General features: G+C 43.3%; 1 protein-coding gene across 8 annotated transcripts in view; it reads right to left on the reverse strand.

Annotated features, from left to right (window-relative positions):
• Positions 1–27,839, reverse strand: part of MAGI1 (membrane associated guanylate kinase, WW and PDZ domain containing 1) — a 610,526-nt gene that overhangs the window by 326,747 nt on the left and 255,940 nt on the right. The window lies entirely within an intron of this gene.

Below are 27,839 nucleotides of genomic sequence, written 5' to 3' on the forward strand. Positions count from 1 at the left end.
GTTCTTCTCAAGGTCTATTTGATATAAGAAAAAAATGATTTCTAAGCTTACATTTGGATGATAAAGTATTATTTTAAGTCACTTAATATTTTCAGAGTGTGTGACTGTAACTCAGTATTTCCTTTGCCCTATAAAATTTCATAGAGCAGTTAGCATTTAGTGGCACGGCTATAACCTGCTTTTGAAATATACTGAAATTCTAATTAAACAGAGAGTGTCTTCGTCAACTCCTAAAACACCAACAACACACCTTGCCCCCGAAGATGTAGTTAACGCGTAGACACTGAACTGTATACCTGAAAATAGTTGATTTTATGTTTTGCAAATTGTTTTAATCAGCTCTCTCACTGCTGTGACCAAACGATCTGATAAGAATAGTTAAAGGAGGAAAAGTTTATTTGGGGCTGTTGGTTTCAGAGGTCCTAGTCCATAGACTCCATTCTTCAGGGCTCACGGTGGAGGAAAACAGCTCAGGCCACCAAGAAGCAGAGAAAGCTCTGCCCCACAGGACAAATTATAGACCCCAAGACACCTCCACGGACCTATCATCTGCAGCCACCTACTATCTGCCTACAGTTACCACCCAGTTAATCCCGATCAGTAGATTCACATGGTAATTAGGTTAAGGCTCTCATAACCCAATCATGTCACCTCTAAACCCTTTTGCATTGACTCACACATGAGCTTCTGGGGGAACATCTCCTACCTAAACCATATTAAAAATTTCATCCCGACTTTTATGAAAAGCAATTGTGATAACCAGGTAGACTTAAAAAAAAAAAAAAACCTCTAAAAATAATGCTTTTGCATTCACATGGGAATAGCCCATGACTAGCATAGCCAATTGCAAACCTCCAATGTACGGCCTTGAATAGTTTTCAAAAGCTAAATCATAATAGATGTCCGACAACTTCACAGTGTCGTAAATGATAAAACCCTAACACGCCCTATTCCAAAGATTACTTGAGTGTGGAAAAGAAATTTCAAAATCAAATGACTACTAAACTCTGGGCTCACTGATGTGAAACAAATCGTCAAGATTTTTATGCAGACAGGACTAATGTATGGGTCTGGGGCTACACACTGTCTCAACAGAGAATCCAATGGGGTATTAGCACTCATGTGCTTACAGGTTAACCAAGGAAAATTCTTAGGGATATTTCTTTATCTGCAGCATATTTCTGAAGATAAAATGTGATTTTGCATAAACGTCTACCCTGAGTCCATGAGTTACAAATCCTTCTCTAAAAGGACAAACTCTGTGTTTACAAGAATAAGCCTCCCAACTTTCAATTCAAAAGGGATGGCAAGTTCTCTGATTAATTATTTTTTTCTAATCAACATAATGAAAATTCCTGCGTTTTTGTTCGATGTTGCCTGGCAAACCATTAGCAGATGGTACGCAGGCAAGTTTAGATTTCACTTGACTTTGCCAATGGGATTTAAAAGAAAAGAAATCTAGCTGCATGAAATTGATGTCTCTGTCCAAAAGGACCAAAATGAACGTTTCAAACAACGAAGGAGCTCGGAAAGAGCACATCGTGACATGTGTGGACATGATTGAGCAAATGATGGGCAGGACATTTAAAAGCCTCACTGGAAAAAAAATTTTTTTGTCTTCCCTAAATTTATTGAAGCTCTATGCAAGGACTTGACAGATGCTGAGTACCTCCAAGGTGCCACACACGGTACTAAGGATGGGGAAATTGTCAAAAATAAGCACATCAAAAATAAATAAATAAATAAATAAATAAATAAATAAATAAATAAATAAATAAAATAAAAAAGAGATGAGGCTGGGCTCAGTGGTGCACACCTGTCATCCCAGCAGCTCAGGAGGCTGAGGCAGGAGGATTGCAAATTCAAAGCCAGCCTCAGCAACTTAGTGAGGCCCTAAGCAACTCAGAGAGACCCTGTCTCTAAATAAAATATAAAACAGGGCTGGGGATGGGGCACAGTGGTCGAGTACCCCTGAGTTCAATCCCCAGTACCCCCCCCCCCCAAAAAAAAAAATCTCTCTCTCTTTCAATGAATTAGCAAATAGCATCAAAAAAAAGGAGAAAGGGGAACCTTACATGTTAGGAACCAGGAATACCCTGCACTGACTGGAGTGAAGTATGCAGAGATCCACGCACAGGAAGGGAGGTGGGGAAATGGAAATTGAGCAGAACTGAAAGGAGGCGCTCCTGAGAGCACCGCTGCTTTCCTATTGGCTACGGGGTAGTGGGTGGAGGTAACCCCAGAAGGTCTGGAAAAGCAGGCAGGGGCCAGATACCCAGGACCCTCTTGGCCACGGGAAAGCATTTCAGCATTTTATTTTAATTGCAACAGGAAGACAATGAAGGCCCTTCCCCCAGGGGCTCGGTTTGCTTTAAATCTAGCCCTATAATTCCATCTTTCTGAGGCATAAACAAAAAATTTCCATATCAAAACCACCTTTGGGTTTCATTTATCGTTTTCAGTGAATCGCTGTCGCGGCATGGCTGTAGGAGAAACTGACAACTTGGCAAAGGAGGTGAGGGACGACAGCTCACTGATCACACGGGACTGGGCATGTCTTGGGTTCAGTGGATGGCGAGGGACCCCCGTCTCCAGAGCCTGCTGGAACCTTAGATGTAGGCAAATTTTCTTCCCCAGGGACAGTCAGGGCTCCTAAATGTAACTTAAAAACTCAATCTGCCATTTCACAGTTCCAAATTAAATATCCCATTCCTCATATGCTCCAGGGTTGGTGCTGTACCACATTAAGAGAACCAAAATATGCAATCAAGACGGCAAAGCTTCTCTGGAGAAGAGAGGTGAAAGGCATTTCACCAGCCATGGATTTCCAACTTCATCTCTCAGGATTCTTTAATGGTAAAGTCTTTGAACATCAACACAGGAAAGCAACTGGATAAAATATTGACCATTAGAAGGACTTTGAAAACCCAAAGTCATGGTCGTGCCCCTCCAACCCAGGGCTGCGATGGTGTGAAAATGTAAAACTGAATGGATACAAACAGTGAAGCATCATTTGATAGGGCAGCGATGTCAGCATGTTTTTTATAAAGCATTTCATGACAGGCGTGATGGCGCACACCTGTAATCCCCGTGGATCAGGAGGCTGAGGCAGGAGGATCGTGAATTCAAGGCCAGCCTCAGCAACTTAGCGAGGCCCTAAGCAACTCAGTGAGACCCTGTCTCTAAATAAAACACAAAATAGGGCTGAGGATGTGGCTCCGTGGTTGAGGGTCCCTGAATTCAATCCCTGGTACCCCCAAAACAATGAGAGAGGTGGAGGGGTGGAGGCGATTCAAGGTTTCATTAGGATTAACAAATTGTGTCCCAACAGACCCCCACACCCAGGTTTTAGCATCATTAAGATGAAGCTTAAAGCTAGTCATTTTCAAATAAAGGTGAAGATGTGGCTAGAAGGTGCCTCTGTTCTCTTTTGTGTGATAGAAATGCACTCTGCAGACACACCACTTGCTTTGATTTTTTTCCCCAACATGTAAAGAGGCAAAGACAAAACTGTGCAGCCTGTCATATTTCTTAAACCAATCTCCAAAGCAGAGGCAGCTAGTGACAGAGCAGAAATGAAAACCCTCTATCTCTTTGTCTCCGGTCCAGTGCTTAGCACACTGGATTACAGAGACCTCAAAAGTTTTCAGAAAATATATCTTTGAAGCCGTGTCTTGTGCTAGTGCTGTTGTTAAAAGTGAGCTGAGTCACCCACTTCTATCAATATTTTCAAGGTCAATCTCCATCTTTTTTTTTTTTTTTTTTTTGTACCAGCGGGGATTGAATCCAAGGGCACTGGACCACTGAGCCACATCCCAGCCCTATTTTGTACTTTATTTAGAGACAGGGTCTCACTGAGTTGCTTAAGGTCTTGCTTTTTGCTGAGTCTGGCTTAGGGTCTCACTTTTGCTGAGGCTGGCCTTGAACTTTCGATCCTCCTGCCTCAGCCTCCTGAGCCACTAGGATTACAGGCGTGAGCCACCATGCCCGGCTTTTGATCTCCATCTTTAAAAGCCATTGCAAGAGCCTCAACCAGAGCACAAAATATTTAAACCTCTTTTAGAAACATCATAGGTGAGTTTTGGGAAACCAAATATGGACAATTAAAGGCTACATGAAAGTGTCAACTGTTTGGCATTGCTTTGCTCACAGAACCCCTGCTTCCTGTGGTGAATGTTTAAGCATGCTGGCACCCGGTTGGCATATGACAAGTGTTTATTTAACATGTTACAACTGACAGGTTAAAAATTCAAGACATGCTTTTGTCAAGCAATCTGAAAAGAAGTTGAAGGGCTCTAATTTGCAGATGGCACTCGCCCCTATATTAACTGAAACATAAGCTGTAACTGGTACCAATCAAGGGATGCTTGATTTACTCTTGCATAGAAGTACCTGAGTTAAGTTTTCAGACACACTCATCCAGAACCAGTGGCCTGACAATCCAATCTCCTCCAGAAGGCCTGCTGATGAGGATAAACTGAACTGCGGGCCTATAAAAGCCCAAGCTCTTGACTTATGAGACTGTCTTTTGTAGAACACCCTGGAAGAAGGAAGGAAGGAAGGAAGGAAGGAAGGAAGGAAGGAAGGAAGGAAGGAAGGAAGGAAGGAAGGGAGGAAGGAAGGAAGGGAGGGAGGGAATGATTGAGCTCAGAAGCGCTCAATCATTGAGCCCCATCCCCAGCCCTTTTTTTTGAATTTTATTCAGAGACAGGGTCTCACTGAGTTGCTTAGCACCACGCTGTTGCTGAGGTTGGTTTTGAACTCGGGATCCTCCTGCCTCAGCCTCCTGAGCCACTGGGATGACATGCGCGTGCGCCACCACACCCAGCCCTTATTGTTCATTTTTTTTAACCTCAAATACAGGGCAATCTTTCAAAAAATGCAATAAAGAGAGAAAATTCCATGGACACCTGAGATTTTGGGGGTCCATTCCTTCCACTTAGGAACCAAGGTCTGTCCACTGTCACTTGCAGCACAGCTTGGCATTTGTGGTCATAAAAGTTTCTGACTGCTTGAGTGACACACCACCACCCTGTGTTCTGCTTTCTCTCCCTGCCATCCCTACTTATCAGAGCCGCAGCCATTACCATGGAAACCAGCCCAGGGAAGAAATTTAACCTTCGTGGTCAAACCTTCTATACTGTCACCCACAGGCGGTTTTAGAAAGAGCCTTGTATTTAAGTAAAAATGGTTGTTTCAGGTTCTGGGAGAGACCCATTGTTTTCTCCCTATCAAGCTGCAAGGGTGATTCAAAAAAAATAAAAATAAAGGGAACACTTTCATTTCTAACTGCTTCCAAAATAACACCAACTGCCTACTTTGTGGGGATCACTGAAATGAATCAGGCAGAACACTAAAGCCCCAAGAGGTTTTGAGCATTGGGTTAATTCTACTATTAACAGAGAAGGGCAGCAATGAATAGTCACTAAATAGGAAGACCGAGGGCCAGAGGGACCTCAATCCCAGTCCCGACTCCATTGCACAGTACCTGGGCAAGTTCATCCATTTACCTATCCATTCAAAAAACATTTTGTGTGTACCTACGTTTAGGCACTTTGCTAAAACACCCAGGGACACTTGGGAACAAAACAGACACGGTCCCTAAACACTGACCATGTACCTAATAGACACCATCAGGCACTAATCTAGTTGCTGGGAAAACAAAGTCCTTGATTTTAAAGAGCTTTTAGTCTAGTAGTACAATAAATGAGGGGAAAAAAACATTTAAATAAAATGAGATCATCATGAAAGTCACAAAATACACATAGAAGGGTGTTATGGTTGGGATGTGAGGTGCCCCCATAAGCTCACGTGTGAGACGGTGCAGGAAGGTCCAGAGGAGACATGACTGGGTGGTGAGAGCCTTAACCCAACCAGTGAATGGACCCCTGATGGATTAACTGGGTGGTGGCTGGAGGAGGTGGGTGTGGCTGGAGGAGGGGGCATTGGGGGCGTGGCTTTGGGGTCTCTATTTGTCTCTGGAGAGTGGAGTCTCTCTGCTTCCTGATCACTATGTGAGCTGCTTCCCTCCACCACACTCTTCCTCCATGATGTCCTGCCTCCCCCCCAGCCCCGAGGGATGGAGCCTGCTGTCTGTGGACTGAGACCTCTGACACTGTGAGCTCCCAACTAAATTTTCCTCCTCTACAGTTGTGCTAGTTGGGTCTTTAAGTCACAGCAGCAAAAAAGCTGACTAAAACCAAACGTCTCAAAGACAAATACAAATTAAATACATGGTCTCATTTTAGGGCCAAGATCAGAGCTGTTTCAACTCCGTCAGTCTTAGTTTCTCTGTCTGGAGGACAGGCGCATCATACGGGGTGGTTGGGAAGAAGCATGCATGCAGCTCTTGCATGCAGAGTTGTATAGGAAATGGCAGCTAATTTTTTTTTTCTGTGAAAATATATTAGCAGTCATCGAAACACTTGGATACAGCTATTTTTATTAACATGACATATAAAGTAGCCTGGGTGACTCCTCTTGGGAGAGGAAATGGGCCCTGACCCCTGAGCGTCCTGAAGGGAACACCAAGTCTCCTGAATGCCCTTTACTGGACCACTGCTCAGGACTGGGCTTGCAGGGAATAACCTTGAGACACAAATAGTATCTCCACCCAGACCAAGCTTGCCATAAATGAGGCAGATTCTCAAGCTCAGGGTTCCTGGGCTGTGCAGCAAACTCACCAGGTATCTTATCCACCTGCCCCCCACCCTTTTTAACAGTGGGGGAATTTTTTAATAGTGCATATGAATTATTCAGCATAATGGATTTCATTGTAGCATATCCATTCATGCATCTAGCGTACTTTACTCATTTTGTACTATTTCTATAGTATTTCTTAAAATTACCTGGAAATCTACAGTTACCTTGAAAAAACTTCATTAAAAAAATCTTGACTGGGGCTGGGGTTGTGGCTCAGAGGTAGAGCACTTGCCTGGCATCCATGAGGCAGGGGGTTTGATCCCCATCACCACATAAAAATAAAGATATTGGGCTGGGGATGTGGCTCAAGTGGTAGCGTGCTCTCCTGGCATGCGTGAGGCACCGATCCTCAACACCACATAAAAATAAAATAAAGATATTGTGTCCACCTATAACTAAAAAATAGTTTAAAAAATTTGATTGGTGTCTTATCTGTAAATTTGGGGAAAGCAAAAATGATTCTTGCCTTTATTAAGTTTTGCCTAAAGATAGAAGCTTTCTGTAATCAGGTCAAAGCCCAAGTCCTTCAAAAATAAGTCATTAGCAATGATAGAGCTGATAGTTTGTCACTGAAGGCCTAGAAACTCAAAACTCTTCACAGAGTGGACAGTGGAAAAAGCCCGTCCCTGAAGCCTGGCATCTGCTACATCATGAGATTCCAGATTACAAACTGTGTTGACTAAAGTGTTTTTCAAATTAATCTTCATGAATCCAATTTTCCTTTTTTTTTTGGACCAGGGATTGAACCCAGGGATGCTTAACTACTGAGCCAAATCCCCTACCTGGGCCCCTTTTAATCACCCCTTAGAATTTGTGTGGAATTATGAGCCTATACAAGCATCATGCTCATGCTACTTGCTATGAAAAAGAGATCAAGTCCTTTATCTCTGACCCAAGAGTTTCATGTTTCCTGCTGGTATGCATGAAACGGGAGTAGGCACAACTATTAGTTGGGTAAATGCCAGATCTTGACAGCAGCCCTCAAGAAGCACCAGATCTTCAACTTCATTGACTACAGATAGATCAGTCACCCTTCATTTCTTTTCTGACAATGCAGATTCTTTTAATGACCACTCTTAGGTGCAATCATCATGGAATACCCACATATTCACACACATGCGTACACCACCCTCCCTCAAACACCAGTCCATACTATCCCGAATGCCAGTTTACCATTACTACTGAGCCTAGCCGGATCTTCTGTTCTTCAACCCTGGAGAAATACTACAGTGTTTCCTTCACCCAGAAACTCAGAAGTAACCACAGACTCAGCTTTAGGATCAGCACACATGAGTTGGTGGAAGACATAAGATAACAGAGAGAAAGTGAGAGACAAAGTCAAACAATCACAGAACAAAGAAAGTGGGAAATCTGCAAATATGGTACAGTTTATAGATATCTATTATATGGTAAAAAAAAAAAGTATGTAACAATTTTCTATAACCCAAGTTAAAATAAAAAATGCACATTCAATTATAACTTATTTTTGGTACCAGGGATGGAACCCAGAGGTGCTCAACCATTGAGCCCCATCCCCATCCCTTCTATTATTTTATTTAGAGACAGGGTCTCCCTGAGTTGCTTAGGGCCTTGATAAGTGCCTGAGGCCGGCTTTGAACTCGTGATCCTCCTGCCTCAGCCTCAGTTATAATCTTGCAGTCTAAAAGATTTTTTTTTTTTTTTTTGGTGTGTGTGTGTGTGTGTGGTCTCCTTACAGCATCCTTTCTTCTCTCCAGGCATGTTTATTCTTTTCTTTTTTTTTCTCCTCCCTTTTGTTAGTAGGAAAATTCCAATTGGAACAGCATGTGCCTATTTCATCCTGACTGAAGAAAGCAACTCTGGTTTTGTAGCTCATTACTGCTTACTTCTAGGGTCCTGGGCACATTTTAGGGACCAACAGACCCACATGCAAGAGCCCTGGTTTCAGACACACATTTTGTTTGTTTTAAAAAGAAATCACTTGGCGGGGGGGAAAGAAGCAGATTTATCACTTCTCTCAGGCACCAGCCATGCTGTGGAATTATTTCATGTCAAAGATAATTGCATCAATGAAATATTTATGTGCACTCATTATATGAAAATGCTTCATTTGGGAACCAAGATTTTGTGCCACTAAAGGGGGAAAAAATGAAAAAGGCAGGAAGAGGTTAGCTGTAGAATTCTTTCTGTGTGGGATTTGTAAATTTAGTAAACCAGAATTGAAACAGCTGCCCATCTCCAGCAGACATGTCCCTTTGAGCAACCAGATGTTAGAAGCAGTTTGTTAAGAGCAGAGCTTTCAAAAAGCTCATGTTCCTATTGGAGGTATGTGAGAGTCAAGGCTCTCTGAAATTGGATTCTGAGAATAAAATAAGACAAAACAAAAGTTGATTCTAGCCAGATGCCATGGCACACGCCTGTAATCCCAGTGGCTCGGGAGGCTGAGGCAGGAGGATAGCAGGTTCGAGGCCAGCCTCAGCAACTTGGTGAGACCTTAAGCAACTCAGCGAGATCCTGTCTTTAAGTAAAATACAAAAAAGGGGCTGGGGATGTGGCTCGTTGGTTAAGCACCCCTGGTTTCAATTCCCAGTACCCCCCCCCAAAAAAAAAGATGGTTGCAAAAAAACATTTACTAAACTACTCAAGCTCCTTTGGACTGTTTTAAGTTAAAGGAATCCTCTTGCCTTTATCTTTGGAGCTACAGTAGCAGAAAATGTCTACCAGGTGTAGACTAGCCTGAGAATTTGAGATGGTTGCTGAGGATATAGAGGGTAAAGATATGCTCCAGGCCACTGAATTGTAATCCCCAAGGGATTTGTGTAATCTCCCTGTTTGAAAACCCACAGCACACACACAAGGCAGAGAACATAAACATATCTCATCTTGAGAAACTGCTCTAAGGAGGAAAATAAAAAAAAAATAAATTCTGCTCCACCCAGGATTGATTTACCAGTCACTTACCTTAATGTGCAATGTACAGACAAGAAGGGAGAGGCAAACAGCAATTAGACCATTGCAAAGACAGAGTATCTTTTTTTTAATATTGAAAAATTCTTTATTAAATTTCCTTTGCTGTTTGTCAAAGATTCGTTGACTTTTTGTTTTCTGCCTTTAGATTATCATTTTTTTAATTTTTAAAATTTTTAACTCTAATTTATTATATATGACAGCAGAATGTATTCCAATTCACATTACACATATAGAGTATATAATTTTTCATATCTCTGGTTGTACACAAAGTATATTCATACCATTGGTGTCTCCATACATGCACTTAGGGTAATGATATCCATTCTGTTCCACCATCTTTTTTACCCCCATGCCCCCTCCCTTACCCTCCCACCCTTCTGCCCTATCCAGAGTAGTTCGTCTGTTTCTCCCATGCTCCCCCTCCCAACCCCACTATGAACCAGCCTCCTTATATCAGAGAAAACATTCAGCATTTGGTATACACAATGGAATATTACTCAGCAATCAAAAAGAATATAATCATGGCATTTGCAGGTAAATGGATGGAGTTGGAGAATATCATGCTAAGAGAATCTTTCTTCATAAGAGTGTTAGGAACAGCGGGCACACCATTTCTCCCTTGATACCTGACTCTGAACTCCTTGGCTCTTTAAAACCACTTAATTGCATCTTTTTTCAGGGAATGTTTACTTGCTTTCTCTGCATTCTCTCTCCCAGTTCCTAGTAACTCTTCTTCATGTGACCCAAGATAAATGGAAAGACCCAGACCTGCACTTGGAGTGTACACAGGGGGCCCTACACTGTCCTGGGCTTTGTGATTGTGTTAAAAAAAATTCTGATTCCATGAGGTGTAACATGACTTTAAAAGAGGTTTTCCAAACTACATCACAAACATGAAAATGTTAACTCTTAGACGCAGTCACTGAAGTCAACCAGCTCAAGCCAAAAAGCCATACACTGTCAAATGTGGGAGAAAGAATAACAGCCCAGGCTGAGGCACTGGGTTCAAGTCTCAGCACCACGTAAAAATAAGTAAATAAAATAGAGGTATTGTGTCCATCTACAACTAAAACTATTAAAAAAGAAAAAAAAAAGAACTACAGCTCCCCCAAATTTTGTTCAAGTCCTACTTGCTGGAACTTGTAGATGTGTCATAAGGTGAAATGGACCTTGTAGATGAGGAGACCAGCCTGGACTTTGGAGATGAGTCTAATGAGATGAATCTTGAGAAAAGAACCATCTTTCTTGGCTTTAGTCAAAGATAGATAGGATGATGGAAGTGAGGAAATGTGATGGAAAATCAATACACTCCAAATAACTAAGTCAAGGCACCGTGTTCAAACCCAGTGAGAAACAGCTGCTTCCAGGAACAGTTCTGTGCCCGGGGGGACATTTGACCATCCTGAGAGAAACGTGTGTGGTTTTTCACAACCGGAGTGGGGAGGTTCTCCGGGCATCCAGTAAGTAGAGGCCAGAGATGCCGTCAAATACCCTAGAGTGCCTGAGATAGCCCCATGAGATAGCCTCAACCCCTCAACTTTCAATCCCTGAAATCCCTCAACCAAAAGTCGTTGAGTTGATTTGACTGATCCAGCTGGGATCAATCTCTGATTCCTGAACTAATCGCAATGACTCTGAGTAAGGATGGGCACCATCCTGGGGGGGGGGCACATTTGATCACCTGTCCTCCCCTAGGGCCAAACGGACTGAGTAAGGAACCCTAAACCACATTGCATTATGGTTGCCTGTGGTGATTGCATAAACCATAATGCATTAGCAGAAAATGACCACCCAAAGGAAGCAAGATTTTTTTTTCAGGTGTCTGCTCCCCTAAGCAGATCCTGTCTAACCCAGTTACTGCGGAGGAGGTTTACGAACATTATATAGCAACACCTTCCGTGCACGACTCTCAGGGCTTCAGAACTGGCTGTTTTGTGAATGTAAACTCACACAATGACATACACATAGCAGGCTCTGTTGTCTGTGGTTCATGTGACATCACGTTGATCAACACAAACTCCCCCCCACACACACACCGCCTTCAAAGAAAGCTGGGATCAGGCACTCCAAGGACAGAAGCAAGTTTAGCAACATTGCTAGAAACATCCTGGCTAGATGTGAGAGCCAGCTTCCAAAGATAATGAAAAAAGAGGGTCACAGTTAGAACCTGATGCATTTCTCTTCACAGTACGTTTTCCCAGAACAAGAGGGAGATGAAGCACCCTTTGATGGGTCATATCCGTAGCCAGCAGAAACAGAAGTGACCTCGAGGACCGCCGTCCAACCCTGCCATGTAGATCTGGGCGCCCTCTCTTGCAATCTACCTCTCCTATCAATCAACTTCTTTACTGTTCCTGCCCAACACAGGCGGTTCGCTTTAGTCACACATTAGAGGTACACCTTTTCAAAACTCTGGTCTAAAGAACCAACGTGACCTCTGAGGAAAGACACCATAGATCCCTGAGTCTGTTCGGAGTCAAATCGTTACAGGATTCACATACAAATACGGGAGACGAACCCAGGAATGGATCAGGCATCGGCAGGACAACCTAAACATTCAGATAAGTAAAATCCTCATTTGTTTTCCTAGGAACCTTCCAGAAACCACATATGGTCACAATGGGATCCGAGTTTCCAACGCATTTTCCATTTTTTCCCCTCCTCCCAGCACTAACAGATCTCATTAGTGCCCTCTGCCTGCCCTCTCCCTCCTCCTCGTGCTATTCTAAATGTTAGGTTTTCAGACATTCTGCCCTTTGAAGAAAAGGATGGGAAGTAAATATCCTAAATCATACTCATAAAAACATTAATAGCACCACTACAAGGAGACCCACAAATACCAGTCTATTCACATACAGTGAACCAATATAGACACATTGCTATAGACGGTGTGCGTAGAGCACACACATACACATCAGGGCTTACTATATATATATAACTTTGTTTTTGTGCAACATGGATTTATCCTAGTTTTAATACATATTATATATTTTAATTAAAATGGAATATTGTGTGCAAGTTTTACAGCTAGCTTTTTGCAACTTATGTTATGTGAACCAATTAATATTCATCTATGACAGCCTGTTAAGACATACTAATTTATTAAAGAAGTATCACAATTTGCGTACTCAATCCCTAATTTTGTACTTTTGAGTTTATGCTAATTTCATGATAACAGTTTCAGGTTTTTGAAATGCTGCTCTTCAGATGACCAAAGCTAATTGCAGTTTTGTTTTGTTGTTGTTTTTTTTTGTTTTGTTTTGTTTTGTTTGTACCGGGGATTGAACTCAGGGGCACTTAACCACCAAGCAACATCCCCAACTCCTTTATTTTATTTAGAGACAGGGTTTTACTGAGTTGCTTGGGGCCTTGCTAATTTGAGGCTGACTCAATCCCAGCCTCCAAGCAGCTAGGATTACAGAGTGGGCCATGATGCCCAGCACAACTTGCACTGAGCCCCATCCCCAGCCCTGCAGCTTCTTAACTTCCTACAGCTGATTTCACCCTCGTTAAGAGCATTCACGCACACCTGTGTCTGAGGAGCATCAACTCAATGGCTAAGAGCATCTCAGCCTCTTGCGCTTACAGGGGTTCTTGGTAAAGTCACTGGAGTGAAACTCCCACAAAAGCAAGGGATTTTTTTTTTCTATTTTAAAATGTCTGCTGTATCTCCAGGACCTATAGCAGTCCCTGGCACTAGAGAAGTGCTTAATAAATGTTTAAAATGGAAGAAGTCATCTCTGTCATGTTAGCCACGTCCCCCACCCTCCTTATTCCCCTATTCTAGCTATTCCCCAAGATGACAGCCAGATGCATAAAAGCACACAGACACAAAACTCTGCCCTGGTGGGGTGCGGCAAACACCTGTAATCCCAGCCGCTCGGGAGGCTGAGGCAGGAGGATCACAAGTTCAAAGCCAGCCTCAGCAACTCAGCAAGGCCCTGAGCAACTTAGCAAGACCCTGTCACTAAATAAGATACAGAAAAGATCTGGGGATGTGGCTCAATGGCAAAGCACCCCTGTGTTCAATCCCCAGTACTGTCCCCCATTCCCCTGGATGACTGAGCTCTGTTCTCCAGGCCCAGGTTGAGTCTTTCCCAATTCCATCCTTTTTGAACTTCTCAGAGTCTTCATGAACCATCTGAACCACAAATCTGCCTTCCAATCGACACCCAACAGTCTCTCTGGACGGTCTCCCTGGATCATCACCTTATCTCCACCATGGCTAGACCACTGGCTTTCTCCCCAGAACCTGCCGCATCCCCCCGCTGAGAAACACAACTTCCTTTTCACCCCTGTGAAGTTCAGGACCGACAGATCTCTGGGTGCCTCCCTCTGCCTCTGCCCGATACGCTGCTGTCCATCTGTCCTGGCTTGCAGCCACCTCCACTGTGGCCTTGCTACGATTCCAGAGGCAGCGTCCACCACGTTCCCCAACACCCACACTTTGGAACCCGAACTTTGGGTCCCTTTAGCCGCACCCCACCCACCTCCCTTCTCCTTCCCCACACTTTACTGGGCCTGAAGGGCTGGGTTCCATCTCCTCTCTTCCTCTGTGACTTACCATCCAAACCCAGATGCTCTGGAAAGTCAAAAGAACCCAACTGGTCAGCAGGTCAGGGCCACATGTGGGAATGGGAGCTGTCCAGGGCAAGCCAGGAACTGTGGTCACCCTAGTGATATTCAACTTGACATTGGGGAGTTCACCAGGCCTCATTCCGCCTATGCTAATGGAGGCTTAAGGGATTTCAGAAATCTTATTTCGGTAGACAAAAGCTGAACAGTGATTCTTTCTTGCCTTCCTGCTTTCAGAATCCTAATCTCTTGAGGAGAATGGATGCCTCTGGGTGATGGGAAAGAAGGTCACAGACACAGAAACGTAAAAGAGAAAAGCATATTACACTCAGAACCAATTACCCTCTTACTTCTTCTATTCCAAAGTAGCAATGAACATCTAGAGAATAACCCCCCCACACACACTGCCTTGGTCATGTTCTTACGTCCCTTCCTCTCCCCAGGTAGGATTACAGAGACCTGACTTAAACCTGGGGTAGCAGGGTCCATTCTGAAGGCCTACAACTGCCATCACCCCTCATCCAGTGTCTATCCCTGAATTAAGGGCCGCAGCTGAGAGATGAGAGGAAGTCACTGCTGACTGCCCTCCACGCTCCTCTCTCCTACGAGGGTCCCTTGCTGTGTGTCTCCGCAGTAACCTCAGACATCATGGAAGTAACTTCCCAGGTTAATGAGGGCGATGATCTTGGTGGTTAAGTGGGATATCCCTGTTTTGCAGATCATGAAAGTTGTGGAACCCACTCTCACCAAGAGGTGATCATCATAGTTCACCTTCCTGCCTATGTTTCAGGATTAAGCAGCGTCGAAAACAGGAAGACTGAAAGAGTGAAACTGGACAATGTAAGGAATGACTTTGTGGTCCATCTTCTTTGGATATTCAACTCTTTGCTAACAATGACTAGATTTTATCTACATTACCAAACTTGACTATAACGTGAAAGCCTCAAGATACCTCTGAACACAATCTCACGTGAGCAACCCAAACCAGTCCTAATTCTGGAAAAGAACAAAGTATCCCCATGTGAGTTTTCAGGTGCTTTTAAAAGTGGGTATTTAGGGGGGAAGACAACCTGGACTGGTATCTTGGATTTTGGTAGACAGGAGAAGTAGGCATCCAGATTTCTAAAGGAATGTTGTCCATGAGAATTCACAGTTCAAATATCACTGAGCAATGATATCAGGACATCCCTCGTGCACTGAGGTGACCTGAACTGTGGTCACAAGTAAGAAAAGGTTGTCAGGAGGCCCCAAGGGAAACCGGTCTTAGTGTTTGCACACCAACCAGTGCTCACCAACCCTGGAGGAACTGAGAAGAAGGGCAACTCAGCACAGCTCAGTAGCGAGTGACACCCTCTGTGTTGCTCTAAGAATACCTGGAGGGGTGGGTGTGTTACAAAGACTATATTACCAAAGAGCTTTCATTCTTTCTTTCTTTTCTTTTTTCTTTTATTTATTTATTTATTTATTTATTTATTATTATTATTATTTTTTTGGTACCAGGATTGAACCAAGGAGCCCTTAACTACTGAACCACATCCCCAGCCCTTTTTTAGATTTTATTTAGTTGCTTAGGGTCCCATGAAGTTGCGGAGGCTGGCCTCCAACTTGGGATCCTCCCTCCTCAGCCTCCTGAGCTGCTGGGATTACAGGTGTGCACCACTACACCCAGCCCAGAGATCTTTTTTTTTTTTTTTTTACATGACTTTCTGCACAGGCCATCCAGCATATAGAAAGTGTTGGGAGTTCCTTGACCCCAAGGTGGCTCTGAAAGGCAGGTGAGAATCTCTAGAAGCAAAATCAACAGCAGGAGCCAGATTCAGGTCCCCCTGGTTGTTGAATCTCTTGTACAACAGTTTTCAAATTTCAGGACCCTTCTATCAAGTCTTTTTTGCACTGAGGGATTCTTGCCAAGGGGCCTGCATTTTAACTACAGATGTTCTATCTGGAACATATCCAGCCACCTCAACCAAACACAGGTAATACCCTCCTCTCTTTTTTTTTTTTTTTTTTTTTGGTACCAGGGATTAAACCCAGGTGCTCAACCACTGAGCCCCATCCCCAGCCCTATTTTATATTTTATTTAGAGACAGGGTCTCACTGAGCTGCTCAGGGCCTCACTAACTTGCTGAGGCTGGCTTTGAACTCGTGATCCTCCTGCCTCAGCCTCCCAAGTGGCTGGGATTACAGGCGTGCGCCACGACACCCAGCACCAACCCTGTGCTTTTAAAACAGAACTTCCTTATTGATTTCAGGAAGGGGGAAAAATGACAATGAGGAATGACAAAATTAGTCCCTCTGACATGAGAAATGCACATGGTAATCACAGTTTTGGTGGAGAACTTATGCTAAAGTGAGAGTCATGAAATCTTAATCACAGAGGAGGTCTCATTAAGGCCTCGAGTATTTAGTGAGACGCCTTTCGAGAACTGAAAAAATTAACTGTATGAAAATTAACATGTATTTCTGGATTTTAAAAAAATGAGAATTTGCTCTGTGTGCCTTGAGAACATATATATTTTTAAAATACCATCCACGGCACGTTCACCATCCTTTCAAACAAAGCACTCTGATACTCCCAAGAAATAAATGTTTTGCAGCACAGGCCCCAGGATAAGTCTGCCTGGACAGGTTGAATGAGCCCAAGCACTGCATCTCTTCAAAAGGACCCTATATATTACACATTGGTTTTCTTCCACCCCAACCAGACTTTACGAAAGCACATATGTTTGTACATAAACTCAAGCCATCTTGTCCAAATTATGAGGTAGAGGTAGAGAGGGGGGAAAAACGCACATCCAGATCATCTGGTCCAAATTGTGATGCTAAGGGAAGCGGTTGCCATGGTAACCGAAAACCACCACCACCACCACCACCAGAAGACACGTGAATGATTCTGTCTCGTCTCTCAGGTCCTCATCAAGATGACTTGCTCCAGTTATCCTTCGGCCACCCAGAGGAAGGACCTTCAGGCTCAAGACGCCCATAGTTCTGAATCACCTGGGAACGGCCTTCACTATAAAGTCTGTGGGTAGGAAATTATACCCCATTCCTGATTCAGTTCACCAGAAAGTCACCTGATGGGCGCTTAATTGAGAAGAGGGACTTTTTGTTTTTTGTTCAGTGATGTATCCCCATTACCTAAGATAATGTCTAGAACATAATAAGTGCTCAATAAATATCTGTTAAATAAGCAAAGGAATTGTCGTCAGGAAAAACAGTATTAATGGCTACCTGAGCTCAAATCTTCTGACACAGTATTAAAATTGCAAAGCCGAGCATTTGGGTTCAAATAATTCAATTTTTTAGCATTCTCAGAAGGGAAAAACTTCAAATATTATTCCAGTGCAAACAAGGTTTTGTTTTGTTTTGTTTTGGTACCACTGATTGAACCACTACTGAGCCACACCCCTCAGCCCTTTTGATTTTTTTTTTTTTATTTTGAGCCAGGGTCTTGCTAAGTTACTCAGGGCCTTGCTAAATTCCTGAGGCTGGTTTTGAACTCACCATTCTCCTGCCTCAGCCATCTAAGCCGCTGAGATTACAGGTGTGCACCACTGCACCTGGCTCACAGGTGGATTCTTTACCCTTTCAGTTATTGTTAAGTCAATCAAGTGAGACAAGAAAGTACAATGGTTACACACCCAGACTCTAGAACCGTGGTGCTTGGGTTTGACACTGGGCTCTATCACGGAGTGACCTTGAAAGGGACCCTTAACCTCTGTGTGCCCCTGTTTCTATCTGAAAGACAGGGAGAGGAATAGGACCCGCCTCCAATAGTAGATATTACAACTGAGCACATACTATACGCAGAGAGATGAATAAAACATCATTAAGGTCTTATACATAAGGTCTTATTATAACACTCACAGGACAATGCATATCATGACAAGTCAGCACAAGGACAGTCATCAGATAACCTTCCACCGCCTGCACTTCCAACCCTGGTGGTAGGGGGTGACAACGTGGCTATTCAGAAACTAAGATTGGGAAGCAGGCATGTGAGTGGCCTTGGGATCCTCTCTGGAATATCACAGCTATATTAGTCAGCTGTGACTAAGAGTCCCAACCAGCACAATTGTAGAGGAGGAAAAGTTTATTTGGGAGCTCACAGTTTCAGAGGTCTCAGTCCACAGACAGCAGGCTCCATTCCTCAGGGATCCAGGGGAGGCAGGACATCATGGAGGAAGAGTGTGGTGGAGGGAAGCAGCTCACATGGTGATCAGGAAGCAGAGAGAGACTCCACTCTCCAGAGACAAATAGAGACCCCAAAGCCACGCCCCCAATGCCCCCTCCTCCAGCCACACCCACCTGCCTCCAGCCACCACCCAGTTAATCCCATCAGGGGTTCATTCACTGGTTGGGTTAAGGCTCTCACCACCCAGTCATGTCTCCTCTGGACCTTCTTGCACCATCTCACACGTGAACTTTTGGGGACACCTCACATCCAAATGATACTAACGGCAAAGAAGGAAGGCCAGGAACGTCAGCGAGCCCACGCTGCAGATGCTGAGAGGGCTCGTGGATCTTCTTCTCCACTCTCTGCCCACCAGGAATGAGTAGCTGCACGTTTCATTCTGGCCAATTTACCACTGGAGCAGCCCCACGTGGCCAAGGATGAAAGACAGAAGATCTGGAAGCTAGGCCTCCCTGGGTCTCCAAACCTCCACTCCAATGTTAGGAAAGTCCGCAGATAACAGGAATCATGTGCAAACCCCACCTCTCGAAAAACCCTGATTTCAAGTCATTTATTTAACAATAAAAGGAAACAAAAGAAATCATAAGAGGAAAGGAAAAAAACAAGAAATTATTATGTAAAGGGTTAATGATCTACTTGCTTCTCGGACATTTTTCTGAAGCCAGTTTAGCAGGAGAGAAGTGAGTTACATGAACATATTCTTGGCAAAGGGAGTATAGTAAAGAAATATAAAATTATGCAAAGTCTTGTTGAGATTAAATGAATTACTGCTGCATATGAATCAGTCTTTTTTTAAAAAAGCTATATGGTATAAAATAGACATAGTCTTGTAGTTGATTAGATTTACATTTCCATCTTATTTAAACTATGCAAACCTGGAGAATAAGATAATTCTATGCTTTCTTATATAAAACACCATGGCTTAATATTTCACAATAAGGAATCTTGCTTTTGAATTGAATTATGCGAAAACTGAAGTTTAAGCAAATAAAAGATTCAGTGTGGAGGACATTAACCATTCAATCTGGTAAAGATACTGAGCCTCTGACAGTGAGTAACTATCTCAATGCAAATTTCCCTACAACAGCGAAGTGGATTTAGGAGCTATATCAAATATATAAATATATGGAAGATCGTACTACAAGTAGGCATAGATTTTGTTTGTTTCATTCAATTTTTTTGGGGGGGAGGGTTTATTTTGGGTTGTTTGTTTGTTTTGGTACTAGGGATTGATCTTAGGGCCTCTTAACTCCTCAGCCACATCCCCAGCCCTTTTTTATATTTTATTTAGAGACAGGGTCTCGGTGAATTGCTTAGGGCCTCGCTAAATTGCTGAGGCTGGCCTTGAACTCGTGATCCTCCTGCCTCAGCCTCCCAAGCAGCTGGGATGACAGGCATACACTACCATACCTGGCTGCTTTATTTTTTGTTTGTCTGGAAACTTGGTCAGGAAACCAAGCTTCTGCAGGATTTACAAAGCCTTCAAATCTCTGATTAATGTCTTCCTCCCTTTATAGATGATGCTGTGAAGATGATTAGAGAGAGAGCTATTCTTTTATGAACACTGATCTGAAAGAAGACCATAAATTCTCTAGACCTGTGGGTATACTGTTAGCACAACTTCTCAACCAGAGATTCTAGAAGAGCAGATGGCTCCCACCCCTGGGTACTGGGTGGAACTCAGGGCACACACACACACACACACACCTATTAATGGAGATTCATCTGAGTTAACAATTCATAGAACAGAGTTTGGGAGCCACTGCTTTGGACATTTAATTTGTGTTGCCTGAGGAAGGGACTTCAATAAACATTTGAGCTACATGTGAACAGAAAGAAAGAAGGAAGGAAGGGTGAAATACAAGGAGGGATGGAGAAAGGAAGGGCGGTGGGAAGGAAGGACAGAAGGAAGGAAGGGAGGGAGGGAGGGAGGGACAAGCAGAAAGGGAAGGGAAGGGAATTTATTCCAAATGGAGTTTACAATAAGGTAGATGTTTTATGATAAAAAAAAGAGTGTCACTCCAGTCAGAGTGGCAATTAGCAAGAATACAAGTAACAATAAAAGTTGGAAGGATGTAGGGATAGAGGTAGACTCCTCCATTGCTGGTGGGACTGCAAATTGGTGTAACCAATCTGGAAAGCAGGATGGAGAGTCCTTAAAGAACTTGGGCTGAAACCTCCATTTGACCCAGCTATCCCACTCCTTGGTTGATACCCAAAGGACTTAAAATCAGCATACTGCAGGGACACAGCCACACCAGTGTTGACAGCAGCACAATTCACAATAGCTAAGCTATGACCGACCTAGGTGCCCTTCAACAGATGAATGGATAAGGCTCCAGGCTGATGACCCGCCCCCCCCCAGCACCATGTTTTTTTTTTTTTAAGACTTGAATGAGTACTGGAAAAAGTGAATAATATACGTGGAATGATCTAAATTAATTCTACCATTTGTAAAATATTTCAGATAGATTCACACATTGTTACCTTTCATTTCACTTAAGGAGTGAGTACGAGTAACTACTGTGTGCTGTAACAACTGGAACATCCAGCCTCCAAGATGGATAACCAAGATGCAAACCAAGAGATGGATAACTAAGTTAGGCAAGGCAGGGCTTCTACTCTTACAGAGGCAGACAGACAACCAAAATGGGGCTGTATCAAAGAAATCCAGAAGTGAAGTCACATTTTATTTTGAAGTCTGATCTACCCAACTGGGTGACATGATAGAGGGTAGTTGTGGGTGGGGATTGGGTGAAAGTAGAGGGCTACTCTATGGAGGTGACACATGTGACCCTCAGGAGCCATGCTAAGTAAGTGGCAAGTGCAAGTCCTTTGAGACCACAAAGACCTGGGGGGGGGGGGGAAGAAGAGAAATGGGTGATGGTAAGAAAGGGGATAAGCAGGTGAATATCATGGCGTGACTATGTTGTTAATATGGCTGAAGAGAGAGGTGGAGGAAGTCCCACCTAAACCTGACCAGTCACCTCCTCAGACCAGACAGCCACTCAGCTTAGCCACCAACACACGCTCAGATGCCCAGTTGCACTTTTCCCCTTCCAACAGCATTATTGAGAGAGATACAATTATCTCAAAAAATAATAATAATGATAATGCAAAGAAAGAACCAATTTGTTTTATTATTATTTTGCCCATTATTCTAAAAAAAAAAAAACCCACACACAACTTCTTTTGACTCTTGAAGGGAAAAGTGAGTTTAAGCAGAAAAACTTTTTACCTACCTAAGCATAATTTTTCTAGTAGAACTTGTGTGTACATGGAAGCCAATTATTTTTTTTAAAATAGCAAGTCCCTACTTTGATTCCTAATCAATATTCCTATGACATCTCTTCACAAAATAACTTACCACATTTAATAACTCTTAAGATGAAAAAGAAATGGCAGGCAGTAAAATCTGATTAATTCTGACCCGATTAAATCAGATTTTATCAAAATCTGGACCTGTGGTGGTCTGATCCTGTGTTCTGCTCTATCCCATTTAAAAAAAAAAAAATCTGTCTTGCAAATTAGCACTTAACAAAAAGCAAGGTGAGGAGGACAGCCTTCACTCCAAAAGGGAACCAGCTATGTAGAAATTCATTTCTACAGAAACAAACACCGATTACAAACGGCTGATCTCCTTCTTAGAGCAGGTCACTCAAAGATCTCTATTACATTCTGTTAGCTAACTTTTGAAGCTGCCTGCTTTTATATTAATAAACAAGCTCCACTCGTTTAAAAATATCGCCTTGTTGACATTTTTGCAGGGATTCCAGCTAGCATTATAATGGAGCCAGTGCTAAGGTTTCAGGTTCAAATATGGGGAAATCACAATCCACTACTATTCTAGGGATAACACTGTGCATCAAAGACAATTATAACAGGCCTTTATACATCTGGAAGTATAAATGCACTGGCCTCCAGCCAAGGGCGCAGGTATGAGGTTGAACATTATAGCTGTTACCCAGCAGGGCCAAAGTCCTTGAGCATACCTGTGCTCACACTCTTTGGACCTGTCCTGGAGGCTCCCCAACACTAAGCAAAGAGAATTTACCTTCCCCCCCATTTCGGCTACTCTGAGAATCAAGCCACAACCAGTGTGTGCTGAAAGAGTCTCAGAATCGGTCTACTGTGAACAGTACTGCAGTCTAAGCGGCAGACTGGACTAGATTTTAAAACCAGCAGCAAAAGAGTGGGGGCAGATAGCAACCCTAAAATGTCCAGGTGATGTACTCTTGCTACTTCTTGTATGTGTGTGTGTGTGTGTGTGTGTGTGTGTGTGTGTGTGTACTGGGGATTGAACCCAGAGGTGCTTAACGACTGAGCCATATCCCCAGCCCTATTTTGTATTTTATTTAGAGACAGGGTCTCTCTGAGTTGCTTAGAGCCTCACTAAGTTGCTGAGGCTGGCTTTGAACTTGTGATCCTCCTGCCTTAGCCTCCTGAGCTGCTGGGATGACAGGCATGCACCACCACCTCCAGCCCACTCTTGCTACTTCTGACATTTGGTGATACCATAGTTCTGAAAGATTTCATTAAATATGATATGCCAAATTCATTTCTTTCTGTTACCAAACACTTTGAGGCCTTACATTCAATTGAAAATTAAAACTTGGCCACATATACCAAGAGTCTAATTATATTTCTTCACATCTGTCTCTCTTTTCAGGCCAAAATAAAATAATATTTACAGAATAGCAGACTGAGACCAAATATACTGCTTCTTTTCGTCGAGTTCAATTGGTGAACATCATTATATCATTTGCCTTTAGGTGTTCGTTGGTTAGGAATGCTTTGGGCTGCAAATAAGAAAACCCTGAATAAAAGTGGGGTAAGCTGTGAGTGGCTTATTTTTCTCATAGACATCTAGAGGGAGGCAGTTTTTAGAGTTGATCCAACTTTTCCACAATGCTGTGAAAGTCACAGCTGCCTCCTACTGCAACATTCTCGGCTCTCAGTTTACTGCCTCACACCTGTGCCTCATTTTCACAAGATGGCTGCTGTATGTCTAAGCAACATATCCTCATTTGAAGCAGGGATCAGGACAGAGGGTTAAAATGATTTCTCTCCCTGGGTATCTGTCAGTTTCGGTCAGGCAGGAAATCTCTTCTACAACCTCATATCCTCGGCCAGGGTTGGATCACATGCAATCCCTGTTGAGTCTGACCAAATTGAGATTCAAGTGCAACCAGGGACAGATGTGGTGTCCCTGCAGTCAAGTCACTTTGCTAACACAGAATGAGGGTTCTGTTAGTAGGAAAAAGGGGGACATAGCTGCTGAGTCCACGGGGACAGCAGAGCATCCCAAGTGTTTTCCAGAGTAGGAGGACCTATGGACAAGCAATAACACATTGTCTGTTTCCTCCACTCTAACTTTGATCACATGCCAAGAAAAGAAACAAGAAGAATCAGAAACTTCTGGAAAGATCCTCCAGCCTCAAACTTCAGTGACTGGATCACTCAAAAGGTGCACTCTACAAAACTAGGGCATTTGGTTCTGTTTTCCTGGAAGGAGATTTAAATGTCCATTTGAAACAAAACCAGCAGTGAGTGGTGGTACACTCTGGTAATCCTAGCTACTCAGGAGGCTGAGGCAGGAGGATCGAAAGTCTGAGGCCACGATTGGCAACTCAGAGAGACCTTGTCTCCAAATGAAACACATAAAGGGGCTGTGGATGTAGTTCAGTGGTAGAGCACCTCAGGGTTCAACCCCCAATACTGATACCCACTGCCCGCCCCAAATAAAAACAAGAGAGCCTCCCCTGACCTCCACCCCACCCCACCCCCCAAAAAATACAAGAGAGAGAGAGAGGAGGGAGAATTTACAAATACGTTCAGGAAAGAAACCCTTCAGAGCAATATGACCACGTTTGTTTGCCAAGTCGAACCCACATAGACAAGCCATTTCCAAGTTCTGGCTAAAAACACCATCACATGGCCCAGTTGGCTACAATGTGGCTCTAACTGAATTCTAGCACCCTATAAAGAAATGTACATTATCATGCATAAATTAGCAATTTTTAGTGCTTTAAATAGCAAAACAGTACTTCTTAAAATTCAGTCAACAAGCAAACTGTGCCTATTTATCCCCAGGATTTCAAGGACTGACACCAAGACGGATGTGAAAGGGTGACAGCAGCCACCGTTGGGGTGTCAAGCGTGATGTGATCTCCATTCCATTCCCACCAAGTTTACTAGCAGACAGCAGAATGAGGCTCTAACCTTTTAGAAACAGCCAAATGCAGTGCGGTTGGCAGGGATTATTTGTGGTTTAGCTATAATATTAAGATATTAAAAGGTCACGGTGAAACAAGTCTTGTGAAATCTTTTCCCCCTTAAAGTATTTTTCTACTTCCTGGCAGAAAATATCCATGTAAATTCGATTAGCAAATTGGCTCTGTGGAACTGGTTCAGGAATAAAGTGAATTCGATCTTGGCCTCTGGAAGGAAAGGCCAGAGACCGTGGAGAGACAATAGAATCCAGGTAGGGACAGCTCCTGCTTCTCTTTGCAATGCGCCTGTGCTAGGATTGCAAACCAGCTGCTGGGAACTCAGCAGCCAAACAAAACGGACGTCCACGCCAGATTTGGATGGCTTCTGATTTAAGGCACAATTTGCAAATACTTTGTATACACACATACTTCCCATTGACTCATTCCTGGGGACACTGATAAGGAGAAACCTGTAGAGAGTGTCACTTTCAACATTCCTCCCACATCGGGCTCCCTGTGCTCTCAGGAAGACAGGAAAAAGGTTTCTCAGTCATTCCCAGCCAGGAGCATCCCTGCCCCGACTACTGAGCAGCAAGCTGCTCTCTATTGCCCTCTAGAGGATCTCCGTATTACAGCCGGGAAAGAAGAAACCCCAACCCAAGCCTGACGTCATCTCAGCCTTAGGACTCACAGGAGAACATGGGATTGATTTCCGAAGCAGGTGTCTTCCAAATAGCATTGAGAACTCTTTGGAGATTTATATTTTACCTTTCAATTATCAAAAGATATTAGACAAAAATCTTGCCAGAGGTGGGACTGCAAATTGGTGCAGCCAATATGGAAAGCAGGATGGCGATTTCTTGGAAAACTGGGAATGGAACCACCATTTGGGCAGCTATCCCTCTGCTCCGACTATACCCAAAGGACTTAAGAACAGCATACTACAGGGACACAGCCACATCAATGTTTATAGCAGCACAATTCACAATAGCTAAACTGTGGAGCCAACCTAGATGCCCTTCAGTAGATAAATGGATTAAAAAATGTGGCCTATATACACAATGGAATATTATTCAGCAATAAAAGAGAATAAACTCATGGCATTTGCAGGTAAATGGATGGAGTTGGAGAAGATAATGCTAAGTGAAGTTGACCAATCCCAAAATACCAAATGCTGAATGTTTTCTTTGATATAAGGAGGCTGATTCATAGTGGGGTAGGGAGAAGGAGCATGGGAGAAATAGAGGAACTCTAGATAGGGCAGAGGAGTGGGAGGGGAAGGGAGGGGGCAGGGGGTTAGCAAGGATGGTGGAATGTGATGGACATCATTATCCAAAGTACAAGCATGAAGACACGAATTGGTGAGAATATACTTTCTATACAACCAGAGATTTAAAAAAAAAATGTGCTCTATATGTGTAATAAGAATGGTAATGATTTCTGCTGTCATATATAAATAAATACAATAATTTAAAAAATCTTGCCAGAGATTATTCATCACAATTAAGCATCATTAACAAATACCTCACAACAACTCCCCAGGTCTGGTGAACTTCCTAGAGTTTACACATCCACTCACTAACGCCATTAAATTACATACAAATAAGTGTCTTTAAGTTAAAAAATATATATATTCCAGGTGTGGTGTGGTGCACACCTGTAATCCTAGTGACTTGGGAGGCTGAGGCAAGGGGATCACAAGTTCAAGGCCAGCCTCAGCGACTTAGTGAGGCCCTAAGCAACTTAGCCAAAACCTGACTCAAAATAAAATATAATAAGGGATGGGGATGTGGCTCAGTGGTACAGTATCTCTGGGTTCAATTACCAATATTAAAAAAAAAAAACAACTATGACTGTGATTCTTGAATTCATTGATTAGAGAGGTTGCAAGATTACCTGTTTTGAGGTGTGTGTGTGTGTGTGTGTGTGTGTGTGTGTGTGTGTGTTTTCTTTTTAAAGATAATCAAGCAAGGCACTGTGGCTTACGCCTGTGATCGATCCCAGCAGCTTGGAAGGCTGAGACAGGAGAATCAAGATTTCAAAGCCAGCCTCAGCAACAATGAGGCACTATGCAATCAGTGAGACCCTATCTCTAAATAAATTACAAAATAGAGCTGGGGATGTGGCTCAGAGGTCAAGTGGCCCTGAGTTCAATCCCCAGTACTCAAAAAATAAAAAGAGAATCAAGAACCAGGCACAGTGGTGCACACCTGTAATCCCAGCTACTTTGGAGGCTGAGGCAGGAGGATCTCAAGTTCCAGGTCAGTCTCAGAAATTTAGCAGGACCCTCTCTCAAAATTAAAAAAAAAAAAAAAAAGGTGGGTGCCAGGAGGCTGGGGATGTAGCTCAGTAGTACAGTGCCCCTGGGTCCCTGGGTTTAATTCCCAGTATCAAACTAATAATAATAATAATAATAATAATAATAATTATTATTATTATTATTATTATTATGGGCTGGGGCTGTAGCTCAGTGGTAGAGCACTTGCCTCACACATATGAGGCATTGGGTTTGATCCTCAGCACCACATAAAAATAAAGACATAAAAAAATAAATTTCAAAAAAGAAGATAATCCAGAAAAATAATTTTATGTAATATCTCCATATTCCAGATGTCTGAATGACCTCAAAAATGCAGAGTGGGAGAAGGAGGTCACGGTGAGACACGGCTGCCGTCAGGCCACCCGAGCAGACCTTTCTGCTGAGGGCTCATGCGCAGCAATGGGGATCCAAGAGAACCTGCAGACGGCCAGCCCATCCATCTCTCCCACAATGAGACTCATCCTCTCAGAAAACCATCTGGTGTATGGGGACAGATGCCGCAGATGTGGTAATTTGAAGACTACTTAAATCTTCAGCCAGTGCGTTCCTTGGGTGTTTCATCTTAATTTTGAAACAAAGTGGCTTTCTACATCAGATTAGAGAATAAACAAATCACTGCCTGCTGGGTCCTTAAGCACAGGAGACGGATGGCCAGGTGGACTAACTAGGGGACAGAGGCAATGACAGAGGCTGTCCATCCTCCCCCAGGAGGGTCTGTTCTGTGCTGTCAACCTTGTCCTGGTGCAGGGGGGCCACCTAGCACAGAAGGGCCTTGCCAAAATCCAAGAGCTTCCCCCCCTCTCAGGTCTGATTTAGACTCCAATCTCCTCTTCCCGTTGGTATAATGACCCTCCTTAGGTCCGTTTATCTTTTGCAAAAATAAGGA

This window comes from Spermophilus citellus (assembly GCF_964194105.1).
Source record: "Spermophilus citellus genome assembly, chromosome: 3".
Lineage (NCBI taxonomy): Eukaryota > Metazoa > Chordata > Mammalia > Rodentia > Sciuridae > Spermophilus > Spermophilus citellus.